The sequence below is a fragment of the Aedes albopictus genome, chromosome 3, assembly GCF_035046485.1.
Source record: "Aedes albopictus strain Foshan chromosome 3, AalbF5, whole genome shotgun sequence".
NCBI lineage: Eukaryota > Metazoa > Arthropoda > Insecta > Diptera > Culicidae > Aedes > Aedes albopictus.
Genome location: NC_085138.1, coordinates 16,934,315 through 16,947,939, shown reverse-complemented (window position 1 = coordinate 16,947,939; position 13,625 = coordinate 16,934,315).

Below are 13,625 nucleotides of genomic sequence, written 5' to 3'. Positions count from 1 at the left end.
GGTCATCATATAATCATGGTTCCACCGAGTTTTCACCGGTATTGGAGGGAGTGGTACTCCAGTATGTTTGAATTTTTGCGAGTAGTTGATTTTTCGATACGCTTTAACGATTTCTACGATACGCTTCATATCTGTTTCATGTTCTTTAGTTGCATCCTTGACTACCAAATTTAACGTATGAGCTCCACAACGAACACAATCAACTAAATGTCCGTTTAGTTGTTGCTCGTACATTTCAATGCGTGGGTCCATGAATGCTGGATCATATTCATCATCTTCATCATCGGGAAATTCATTGGGGAAAAACTGCTGCAATATATCGTCCTCCTGTTTCTCTTGTAATAGTGTCACGGCTTTAATCCCATTTCTGGCGTTGTCCACAGTAGCCGTATAAAACTGCCACGGTTCGATACCGTATCGTTCGGCAAGGCGCATCAACTCAGCACACAGGTTTTCAGATGTATGCTGAGAAGTGATTTCGATAATTCCTATAAAATAATACAATGTTAACCATATAGTACCTCCACGGATAGAAAATTAATTAATTTTTGGTCTAAAGTGAAAAGCACAAAAAATGAGTAAATTACATTTCTAGCGATAACGCTGTTTTAAGTGCTCATTAGTCTAAGCCGTATAATATTCTTTATAATGACAAGATGACGATTAAACTGATAAGAGTGCTATCGCTGAAAAGGTGATTAACTAATTTTTGTGCAGTCTAAGCTTAGATCATGTTTGTGTGAATCTTTCTCAAACTAGCGTAATCTGCGTAAGTTTGTGGTGCAAGAAACATTTAAAATGTAGGAATCCTGACAAGACCGAGTTGCTCAATTTGTCCAAGTTGTGTAATTAGCTCGGAATACTTACCAAGGCAGCGATTGATTAGTTTGACTTCTTTGTAAAACTGACAGCTTACGCCAAGCACCGAACGATTCATTTTTGTTGTCATATCGAATTTAAACGCCAACATTTGACCAGCTACCTCCTGCTTAATCGATTCTTCCATACCAGCACATGTTCTTCGCAGCAGCTCCCCAACATTATGCCTATTAATTGTAATTTTGAATGATTCCAATATCGGATCAACAATGTCACGTATTCCTTCCCACTCCATGCTTTTGAATCCGCAATCGTGGAACGCCACGACTTTCAGGAGACCACCAACAACCTTCTGCCTATTGATGCGGACCAAATGCGACTCGTCATTAGTCGATGCAATTCTTGACCTTTTTTTCAACAAACTCGTTTGAATCTCCTCCTCCGATAGCCGTTTGCCGAGATTCAGGATGTTGTACTCCTCCGGGTGCTGATCACGGATGTGCCTGATACAATTTGCGATTATTACTTTTTTTGGGCGGTATGAGCAGTTTTCCGAAACGGTACAGGGGAACTCGTCTCCCTGTTTTTGGAAAAATAAACGAGCTTTTTCGGATACTTTCAAGGGTTCCATCTTGTCGCGATGACAATTTATCACTGTTTGTAACAAGATCTGATCAACTCTATATCTTGCGACAAATGCATACGTGATGCAAAACGATCGTCTGCAGTAATGATAAAGCGTGGTCGATCTAGATCGCATCAAACGACCGAAACATAAACGATACCGCGTGTTTCGCATGTTTCAAGGAGCAGGCGTGCTCTCGTGCATCATTGATACTGCATCATTTATCGCTAGAGACGATTATTTTCCATCCTTGGCCAAGACCAAGTCCCCGTTCAAAATGTATGGAAGATCGATTTTCTTAAAATCTAAATTTGTTCATGTTTTTTGCCTCATAAACCTTCCTTGGGCGAAAACTAACTGAACAAAACATAGACGACCAAAATCGGACCTTCCGTTCGCAAGTTATGCGCGGTCCCACGTATGCCACTGCATTCTTATATATATAGATAAAATAAATGCAAAAAATGTTAACAAGTTTTTTGAGAAAATCTGTGAGTATGGATATTTTTTCCTCTTATGAAAGTTTCCCAAGGATTCGTTGATGACGGATCTTCTTACAATCACCATATTATCTACAATATACACTTCTCTGTTATCATCAGACAATCAACATTATTAACAATGTTAGAGAAGCTAGTTTTTGGAGTGGTTGAGAGATTAGAGAAGGGAACAAATGCTGAAAGTTTACGAAGAATCTTGTAAATCCTTACTACACCCTTGACCATGCCATCAATTTTCCCATCTTCTACTTCGCGTCATAATATCGAATCAAATGGAACACAACTTTCCAACCCTACAATCTGCCTTTCCGCCCGCCTGACATCCATCGTTATTAACAATCTCTAACCCTGTAGCTATCCCACCAAGGACCACAGCAGCGCTTAGTCAATCCGAGCCACGAGACGATGTCACCGAATTCGAATCTCCACGAGACCGAAGCGGGGCGTTCCCCAAAAATCGATTACAGATTCAGATTCCTTAGAGAGGCACCAAAAGGAGAAAAAGATTGCCCAGGGGAAAACTGTTTTTCCTTTTGGTCGCTGAACGGGGGTTAACCTCATATGTAGCTACGTTAGGCAGCCACCCATATCGAGCTGATCGAACATCCATCTTCCGGCGCGGGTTGGAACCCGGCGCGTCTGGTACGCCGCCGGTGTGACGGAAGAAGATTGCGGTGATAAATAAGAAAGAATTATGTTTTACCTTTTTGGCCCGATTTGCCGCGGTTCACCATCGCCGCACCAAAGCGACGATGGCCGCGAGGATCTCAGCACCGGTTGCTGAAGGGATATTCTGTACTGTGGTCTAGGAATCAGAATTTCGAGAAAGGTTTTTCCTTCTTTTCCTTCTTTGTCTTCTTCTTCTTCTCCTTCTTCTTCTTTATGGCTCGATTTTCAAACTGGAACTTCTCTCTTCAACTTAGTGTTTTTTGAGCACTTCCGAAGTTTTGAAAGGCTTTCTTTGCTTACCATTGCATGAATTTGTATATTGCGAAGTGAGCACAATGAAGTCGAGATTTTTTTCCCGGCCGGAATGGGAATCGATCCCGCCGTTTCCGGATTGGCGATCAATAGCCTTAACCACTAGGGTAACTGGAGACTTAGGTTTCTACAATTTCGTTTTATTTATTACATAAAAAATAATAACTATATTTATTAATTATATAATTTTTTTAATTTGTTTTATTTATCTAATTTTACTCGTGGCCTCCAGACAACTGTTTCACAGTATTTTCATTCCGAACCCATAGTGCAGAGGGAGAAAAGTACACTGCCCGATGTCCTTATCGCCCAGCCATAATCACACCGCGGGGGATTGTTCCTCCCGGAAAGAAAGGGGATGATTTCGAGATTCGAACTTGTGGTTATTGAATATGTGTATGTGTATGTATGTGTTCGAGTGTGTGTGTCGGTCGAAAGTGGGGGTAAGTACAAGTGCCATTTCAGTTTGTTTGTTTACCCGGGGGGTAAAGTCTCTCCTCGATTGGAGTTGGAGGCGTTCAGGTGCCGGGAGATAATTACTGCCATAATAAATTGTTTTTCCCCCTGCTGGCGATATGGCTGCCTGGATGCTGCTGGTGGAAGTTTTTCCATTTGGGGAGAGACCGGGGGAACGGGGCAATAAACAAACGAAACCCTTTTTATTGGTCAGGAAGTGCCACACATATTGGAACGTGATGGAATGGAATTTATGGCTGGTCGACCGGAAGCAGGTGGGAAATGGGAACCATCCAATCTCCTCTCTTTTCGCCTAATGGATTCACGGGCGGGGGCCCGGGTGGGAGTAAATTGACAGTTTTTAATCGTTGTCGGAGACTGCTAGTTTGTTTAGGAACTGTTTGGTTAGCAAACTTATTGAGGGACGATAAAATTAGGGCAAATGAGTTAGAGTAATTGCTTGGATGGCAATCATTCAAGCAGAAAGTAACGTTTTTAAGTAGGATCTAACACTACTGGACGTAATTCTTGTCTAGATAAAATCGAACCACTCATTAATTGATCAACCTGTACCACAGATCTTAAACGACTTAGAGCCATAGACAAACCGACGCACATTGGGCAAAATCAAGCCCAAAGGTGGAAAAAATTAATAACTTTCTTAATACAAGACCTTATGTGATCATCAATGGCTTATTCGAAAGCAAATTTTCCCATGAATTGGTTGGTGGATGATTCACGTACGGGCAACTTCTCTGAAGCGAGTTATAGAGCCCATTTTACCCCAGTTCCCCCTAAAATTTGGGAATTTCTGTTATTTTACGGCACTTGTTATGATTTTAATAATTATTTCGCTGGGATACCATCGCCCCACTCCCATTGAGTAACGTTACGTACAAAAAGTAATTAAAATGTTGGAATTTTAGGGTGTTGTGGGGTCAATTAGGCAATGGTATATTTTCAAGGTTGAAACTCATTTTTTATTTTTATTTATGATTTTTACGTGACAATATCTAAATAAATGATTGAATACACATGGTTTATTCCTAAAGAAACCATTTTTGACGAGTTTGATCTTAAATTATTTGTTATATTTAAGTTTTCCCGCATACAAGTATGAGTAGTTCCCATCCTTATACCACCGATTCCAAACATTTCCAAACGATGAGCCATTGCTTATATACCCCAAAAATATCCTAAATGTTGTTTGCGCATAGTCCCATAGACGGGAGGTGACGGCAGCATATAGTTTTAGAGCTTAGTTTACCCAAACTCCCCTATTAACTTATTTTTTATTGTTTTTAAATTACAACAACTTTAACTTGAAACTTCTATGCATGATATGAGTTAATATTGATAAAGAGCTAACCAGTGATATCTCTGCATCCTATGAAATTTGGAAATTTAGGGTACAAAGGGGTTAAATGAAAAAAATAAAATAAAAAAGCTTGAATGAACATATAAGTTGACAAATAACTTGTTTGAAAGATAATATCCATACGAGTTCATTAATGACTGATTGATGCACAGGTAGAACACATATAGCCGAAGCGCTAAACGCGCGAGTATTTAGCAAAATCATGCTGAGAGTGTTGGGTTCGATGTTTTGTCGGTTCGGGGTTTGGTATTATTGAAATTCCCTTGACATAATGTTAAATGAACGACATCATTTCCTCAGAATTGATGTGTGTATCAACATATTGACTTGATTTTTCGTATTCGAATAGTACTGACCGTCAATTTTAATGTGGATTGATTAAAAATTGATTGAGTTATGTCGAAAAACATACCGTGCAAAGAAATAATTGAGTACATGTAATGTAGAGTGCAAGACTTTTTGGACAGGGTGTCCGATTTTTCACAGTACGTACAGTAAAGTATCTAGCCGAATACAAAATATCAAGTCAATACCAACATCTTGAGGAATTTATATCTAACCTTAAGGACAGACTTGTTAGAATCCCAAAATGGCCGCCACAATGGCCGACTTTGGCACCTACTCACGATTTCGAGCGCACTAATCTCTTCGTAAACAAAATCAGCGCACCTGATCTTCTTATTTTAAACTTATTACAAGTAAGCAAGAACAAAATAATAAAATGCACTATTGTTTAATGCATGTTTCTTGAGAATTGTGCGTCTGAAGTTCTGATCCTCTGTTGAAGCGGGATTTCAAGACGTTTGTCCTTAAGAGTTTTGTTTTTTGTGCAATTGAACTGGATTAATTACTAAACTTTTCTTTTGCATTGACCATATCCACCACTGATCATCGTTAGCGAACAAGCAGGCGAAAGACTGCATATACGACATAAGTTTGTTCGAGAACATCTGGCAAGGAAATCATCCCCTGAGCAAAATTCGTCAAATATAATGGCAGTATGTCTTTATAAAAACGATGAAATTATACTAACGCCACAAACGGGAAGATTCTGCTTCAATGAACGCAACGCCAGATGAAGGTGGCTTCGATTATGATCAGATGTGCAAAGAGATGTGCTCAGGAAATCTAGTATCTATTACTAAATGACATACACTATCCGTCATAAGTAGAGACTCACTAAAAGTATTGCAATAATATTGAATCACTCTAACTCACCTCGATATCTCTAAAACCAGAACACCTACAAAAATGCCGCTTTCAGAAAAGTTGTTGCTTTTGGGTTTCTGAATAACATTGATGAAGACAGCATCTTTGTAGTGTATTGGATATATTAGTGAGTAAATGCGATACAATATTGTTGCAATATATTTTTTGAGTTATGACGGGTAGAGTACTTGGCTAAGTGGAATAAGACTGTCATATTATTAGTGTATGGCAAAACAAAATAAATACCTATTTGATGTTTAAGTTGCTATTTCGTTAACAAAAATATAACGAATGCATTTTGGAAATTTTTTACTACAATGTGTAATTACAATACTCATAAAGTCTATCGGCAAGCAGCAGTTTGGATATTCTCAAATTCACACTACAGCTCTGCATCATGAAATGCTTGGAATGGTGAAAAATGGAAGTGTGCGACATGGATTTTAAATATTATTTCACGTATTGATTATAAATTTCTTCATCTTCAATACCAAAATTCCGAGAAATAAGCAGCGGCATATTTTGCCCCATTATCCCCCAAACGTCATATTTATAATATCTTTAATGTATACTCATTGGCATCAGAATGTTATAATATGAATGATATATTATATTAGCTGCAATGGAACAATTTGATTATACTTTTAGCGAAATTGGGGTGAAACAGGCTTTACATCCCGCTGAAGCAATGTCGTAAGCACAAGAATCATTCGTATAGAAATTATCTGCCAAACAAGCTATTTGTCCACTTATAGGGTGTCCCAGAAAGTATGGGCACAACTTCGCAGCTCTGCCATTTGGGAATGGATGCATAAACAAACTTTATTTTCACACATATCCTGCCTTAACATATCAACATCAAATGCCAATTATTAAAATTTGCATTTCACGCTTCGTTTGAATGCGGTGGAATATTTCCTGAAAGACCTTTTAAAGCTGCTGCACAAATTGCTATATTTTTCAATAACATCGCTTAACAAATTGTTTTCTACGCATGAAATAAGGCTCGATAAAAATTTCAAAAAATATACCCGTATATTTATACATGTGTATCTATTATACAACCTTTAGTTCGAATTGAAAACATGTACTTTTGAACCTGAAAAATAAATTAAAACACCAAAATCGATATTTTTGAAAACCCGTTTTTCTAATATTTGTAAACAAGCTTCTGAATACATATCACAACATGCAGAAAATTACATTTTAATTTCACTATAAGTTGAATAAATGCTCCAGCTTTATAAAGTGTAGATTGAATTATTTTTATTCTCGTCAAAACTTGTTTTAAAACTCGAATGTCTGTGGGCATGTTTTATCCAGAAATGGAAAAGGCGAATTTTTCAGTTTTCTCAAAATTATGATTTACCCGTACGCACAATCAAAACATATTTTTATAAAAAAAATCAATCAACCATCTGAGGAAACATGTTTTCGAATGTATCATGTGAAAAAAAATCGAAAAAAATGTTTCGAATTTGGATATTTGGCAAAACCGTAAAAAAGTAGTTTGTGCAGAAGTTTTAAAAGATGTTTTTCCATTTTAATCATACTGCATATAGAAACCATTTTTAATGTATAAACTCTTCACAGGTATCAATTAAGATAGTCTGAATAATAATACAAAAATTTAAAAAATGTTGTTTGTTAAGAAAATGATTGTATTTTCGCTATACAAAGTTGTGCCCATACTTTCTGGGACACCCTATATATGATCATTCAAGCTTTTTGAATGTTTTTTTCTCATTTAACCCCATTTTACTCTAAATTTCCAAATTTCATAGATATTACAGGTTAGCTCTGCATCAATATTAACTCATAACATGTATAGAAGTTTCAAGTAAAAGTTGTTTTAGTTTAAAAACAATAAAAAATAATTTTATAGGGGAGTTTGGGTAAACTAAGCTCTAAAACTATATGCTGCCGTCACCTCCCGTCTATGGGACTATGCGCAAACATCATTCAGGATATTTTTGGAGTATATAAGCAATGGCTCATCGTTTGGAAATGTTTGGAATCGGTGGTATAAGGATGGGAACTACTCATATTTGTATGCGGGAAAACTTAAATATAACAAATAATTTAAGATCAAACTCGTCAAAAATGGTTTCTTCAGGAATAAACCATGTGTATTCAATCATTTATTTAGATATTGTCACGAAAAAAATCATTAATAAAAATAAAAAATGAATTTCAACCTTGAAAATATACCATTGCCTAATTGACCCCACAACACCCTAAAATTCCAACATTTTAATAACTTTTTGTATGTAACGTTACTCAATGGGAGTGGGGCGATGGTATCCCAACGAAATAATCATTAAAATCATAACAAGTGCCGTAAAATAACAGAAATTCACAAATTTTAGGGGAACTGGGGTAAAACGGGCTCTATAACTCGCTTCAGAGAAGTTGCCCGTACGTGAATCATCCACCAACCAATTCATGGGAAAATTTGCTTTCGAATAAGCCATTGATGATCACATATGGTCTTGTATTAAGAAAGTTATTAATTTTTTCCACCTTTGGGCTTGATTTTGCCCAATGTGCGACGTGTCAGCTTATATAACTTTTCCAGTTTTTCCTGGCAAATCAGTTCTCCTTTTAATTACTAGCTCCGTATGAGTGATGGTTAAACAACATCCTTTTAATGTGTGCTTGCATACAGAAGCTTTAACTTGGCAAATTATTTTACTCATTTCGAAGTAATAATTTTCATAGAAGTAAAACATTTTCCTATGCTGTTGTTATTTTATTCTGTTCGGGGAACGCGCCTGACACCTCCTGAGACGCCCCCAAACACCCCGGAAAACTCCTAAACCAACTGGTATCTCTCCGACTCCCCATGAAACATCTCCGACACCCACTGAAACCCCGTGAACCGTCTAGAATGGCTCAGTCCAAAAAACTACGTAGCCTCCATTCTAGTCATCTCAGACATCCTGCTCCTCCTTGTAGATTTTTGGTCAAACTAGTATAGACCGCAGCCCAGCCAACACAAAGTCGTATTTGATGTAGAATAGGATGCTAGAGTGGAGGCCATTTGCGTACATGCTTCCATTTGACCGCGTGTAAAGTGTACGCATATCGCCTCCACATGCCAACCTCTAGATCTAGACATTACTGGAACGTCCCTGAAATCTTCACCTTATCCGCCGTTCATTTCCCTTAAACCTTACGAGTGTCATATACGGAAAAAGTTGTTGATGATTTTACGTTATCTGTGAATTAGCAGTAGGTAATAAGAAAACATGTTCATAATAAAGAAATTAAAACAATAATCTTCTTTATGGCTAGTTTTCACTTCGTGAGTACTGGGCAAACCATAGGACAAGCAAGGGTCAAGTCAGAATAACATTTGAAAAGCGCGTAACAACCATATCGAATTCCGTCTTCTCCAGGTCCTCCTTAGACTCATTCCACGCGTTACGTTTTGCGCGAGAATCAAACATTTGCTACCAAAAATTGTTATGTTATCAAACATATGCTAACCAGTATATCAAACGATCAGATTTGAATAGAAGATTTATTTTATGCTTTCTAATTGAGAGTTTGAACTTTGTACTTCGAAAGAAATCAAGAAATACAGCGTAACGGGACACCATCGCAAAAATGACGAATTTTGACCGAACGACAAGAAATTAGCTGCTTTCTAAAAGCAGTTTTCAAAGTTTCAGATACTATTCGAAGAACATAAGTAATATGTAATCATCATTTTGGTGCAAATAGAATCAAAATCGACAGCAAGAGCCCGAAAATTTCGTTCAATGATGTTCAAAAATCGCCGTGTAGTGAAATGTGTCCAAGCGTATTTCCCATTAGGACTCGATTATCCGGAGACTCGATTATTCGGGATTCGATTATCCGGAATTTTAGACTCGATTATCTGGAATATTTTTTTAACGAGATTTATTTCTTATATTTTAATGCAGAAATTTCAAATAATTTAGTATTATAGTGAAGTGCTGACCAGATTTTGAAGGCCCCCGATTACTTTTTACCCCGATATTGTGTTTTGAACTCGGCATTCCATTTTACAATCAATTTTAGGTTAAGTTGATATATGTTGGCATCATATGCAAATTACGTAACAAACCAATATTTAAAAAGGGCCAAACAATGTTGAATCTAGAGTGTCAGCGAAAAATTGCAAAGTTTGCGTCTGTGCCAGAAATTTCTCAAAGAATTGCTACTAGGATTGCCTCAGTTATTTTTGCTAGAATTCCTCCAGAATTTCCTCCATTGACTTCTCACGGGAGATTTTTTTCAATGAAGTATTCTCTTGGTATTGCTTGGTATTCCTCCAATAATTCCAGATCCTCCTGAGGTTTCTTCAGGAATTCCTACTACAGATTCTTTCCGAGGAATTTTTAAAGAAATACTTCGGGGAATTCTAATTGAGATTACAGAAAATTACAAGACCTAGTGGATTCCTTCGCACGTTGGTGTTACCAGAACTTCCTCATATTAAGCGTCACTAAATGCTGCATTATCTCGTACCACCGAAGAAGATCGCCGATTTTGTACGATTACAGGATTAATGGGCAACAGCTTGAACGTGTGAAAAAAGTAAAAGATCTTGGAGTGCTGTTGGATGTCCAATTGACATTTAAGTTGCATTATTCTGCCATTGTGGACAAAGCCACAGCTGGGATTTGTTCTCAAAATTGCCAAAGATTTTGACGACCCTTTGTGTTTGCGCTCTCTGTACTGTTCTCTTGTCAGATCCATCTTAGAATTTGCGTCGATTGTGTGGTCACCTTATGAGGCTGTGTGGATTGCGAGAATTGAAGCTGTTCAACGAAAGTTCGTCAGGTGTGCTTTAAGGACTCTACCTTGGCAGGACAGGCATAATTTACCACCTTATGAGCATCGCTGTGCTCTACTAGGGATCGAACCACTACATGTCCGTCGTCAAATCAATCGTGCTGTATTCGGGGCGAAAATAATTCGAGGAGAAGTCGACTGCAGCGTTTTGTTAGAGCGTTTGGGTATCTATGCTCCTGAGCGTGTTCTGCGGTCAATATCAGTGATCCAAGTAGCATCTAGGAACACAGTTTACGGCGCAAATGACCCAATGAATTCCATTTTCAGAGATTTTGATCTAGCTTACCGTGTATTTGATTTTACCATGTCGACTGAAACATTTAAACACCGATTGTATAGAATGCGTAGATTAAATTAAGTTAGTTTTTTTTTTATTAATTAAGACCATGTTGTCAGATGAAATAATAAATAAATAAGAATAAGAATAAGATTCCATCAGGAATTTCTACTGGATTTTTTTCACGGATTCTTTTTCTAGAGATTCTTCCTTGGATTCTTCCTTGGATTTATCGTAGAATTTTACCTAAAATACATCCATGGATTCCTCTTCCTCTAGATTTTTTTTTCCCATGAACTGCGGCAGAATCTCTTGCTAGGATTTCTTCAGGTAATCATCCAAATATTCATTAGGGTTCTGTAAAAGATTTCTTCAAGAACTTCTACATGCCGGGACCCGTGGCGTAGTTTCTACTTGTGAATGGTCATGGGTTCGATCCCAGCCCCGGCACTTGCAATATTTCGTTAGTTGCTCTTCCCCCGAGAGCGGCTGTCTCCTGACCCTCTTCTGAGCATATACTCTAACGGACCCATACAATTGGATATCGGCAAAATGGCAACTCATAATGGACCATCAATCGCACTGGAAAACGAGCAGCCACACATCAACATCCTCGTGCTCATCATTCTACCATGGACGGAATGATGATGATTAACCTGGGCTTGTTAGGGGAATATCTGTAAATAAAAAGAAATTCGGGTTAAGTACGGTTCCTTTGAATTCCACTAAGAATTTGCATCCTTTGACAGATACGTATTTCGACCTCAACTGTAAGGTCGTCTTCAGTGTCTTGTACTTAACACGGAAAGGTAACGGAGCCAGTTCGGGCAGTATGAGTCAATGTTGATCGGAAATGGGAAATGTTATTGATGATGTTTTATTTATTTTTATTCGTTGCTTGATTTTATAAATTCAAGCAGCTTGAACCTGTTCCTCTTCACCATCCCTCCTTTACTGTTTTTTATTTGTTTTTTTAGAACCTTTTTTATTGAGTTCAAAATTGACTAAATCTACCCCGATTTTGTCAGCCAAAAATAAATCAGGGGTCACTGTACACTACATCCTATGGGAACGCTCATAAATTACGTCACTATTTGAGAGAAGAGGGGAGGTTCAGCGAAAGGTGATGACCCATCCAAAACTCCACAGGTCTCATACAAAGAGTGTGAATAGGAAGAAAGAGAAAAATAAATTATTCAAGTGACGTACCCTTATTTGAATTTCTAAATACGCCATTGCTCTGTAAATAAAACAACAAAAAGATTTATTTCCAAGCGTTTTTAATCCTGATTTGAACTTCTTCGTGATTCGATTTTCCGGAGAATTCGATTATCCGGAGTGAAATAAAAATCGATACTCCGGATAATCGAGTCCGACCTGTATTCGTGTAATTTCTGACCAGTAACACGTAAAGCAAACTCCCCTCTATTTAATAACGAGAAAAGTTCTTAGCAATAAATTGAAATACGCCTAGGAGAGACGGAAGACACTGAGGCGTGCAATGGTTGTTCCACCCTTTTCCCATGTTTATCTAGAAGTAACGATTCTTCTTCAATATTACTTGAGCTTACTTGAGCACTTCGGAGATGGCAAGCAAGGAAAAAAAGTGCAACACCGGTTCCGCCTCCCGTGCCAATCAAATGAAACTGTCACTTTTTGCGTGGAGAAATAGTCTGTTCTAGTATTCCTCAAGGAAAAGTAACGTATCTCACCATACTAGACCAATTGTCAAAATCAATTGCAGAAAAGATCGGATTTGACTACTTAGGAACAGGAAACTTAGCTTTAACAAGAAGTTGTTTACCAACAGCATACGCAGCGCATTAGGCAAGCTTCCCGGAAGCTGTTCTCCATTACAGCCCTTCATTCATTACACACATTACACCCTAAATAAAGAATTCTTAATTGCATCATGGAACCTGAAATGTTTAACAAGTTTTACACGGAGAAACGAGAGTACTCAAATATTAGTTTGCTTCACTTAATTTCGGGGTTGCATGCTGGAATTTGAGCTCGTGGAAGCGATGTTGATGTGAGTAATTTATATTTATCCCGTAGGCCAAAGTACCTACAACATGCTAAGTGTTTTTTTTTTCACCCATTTGTCAGTTCAAAATACTCAAGTTTGAGTTCAGAACTGTTTACTCAATTTTAGCTTCGCGCATCGAACTATGAAAGTTGGGTTGTTTTGCTTTTCGCTCTCTGACGGCAACAAAGAGAGTGGATGATAGAGGAGCAAAAATAATTCGTAAGTACGTTTAAAACTACTCAAATGTAGCTACTTGAGTTTCTCCGTGTAGGCATTTTTGGCAGATCACACATATGCAGGAAAAAGACAAAAAATATCTTCTATTTAAAAGATCCTATAGGGACTGGGGATGGTAACATACGGCTGAATCTCAAAAGGCTGAATACGAAAGGCTGAAATAAACAAAGTGTAACAGTAGGCTGGAAATAAGATATAGCACTTCTTCCTACACCTGAACATAGATGAAGCCTACTTCTCAGCTTTGGTATATCGTGAGGCTTGACGATATTCAATGCCCGAAGAAG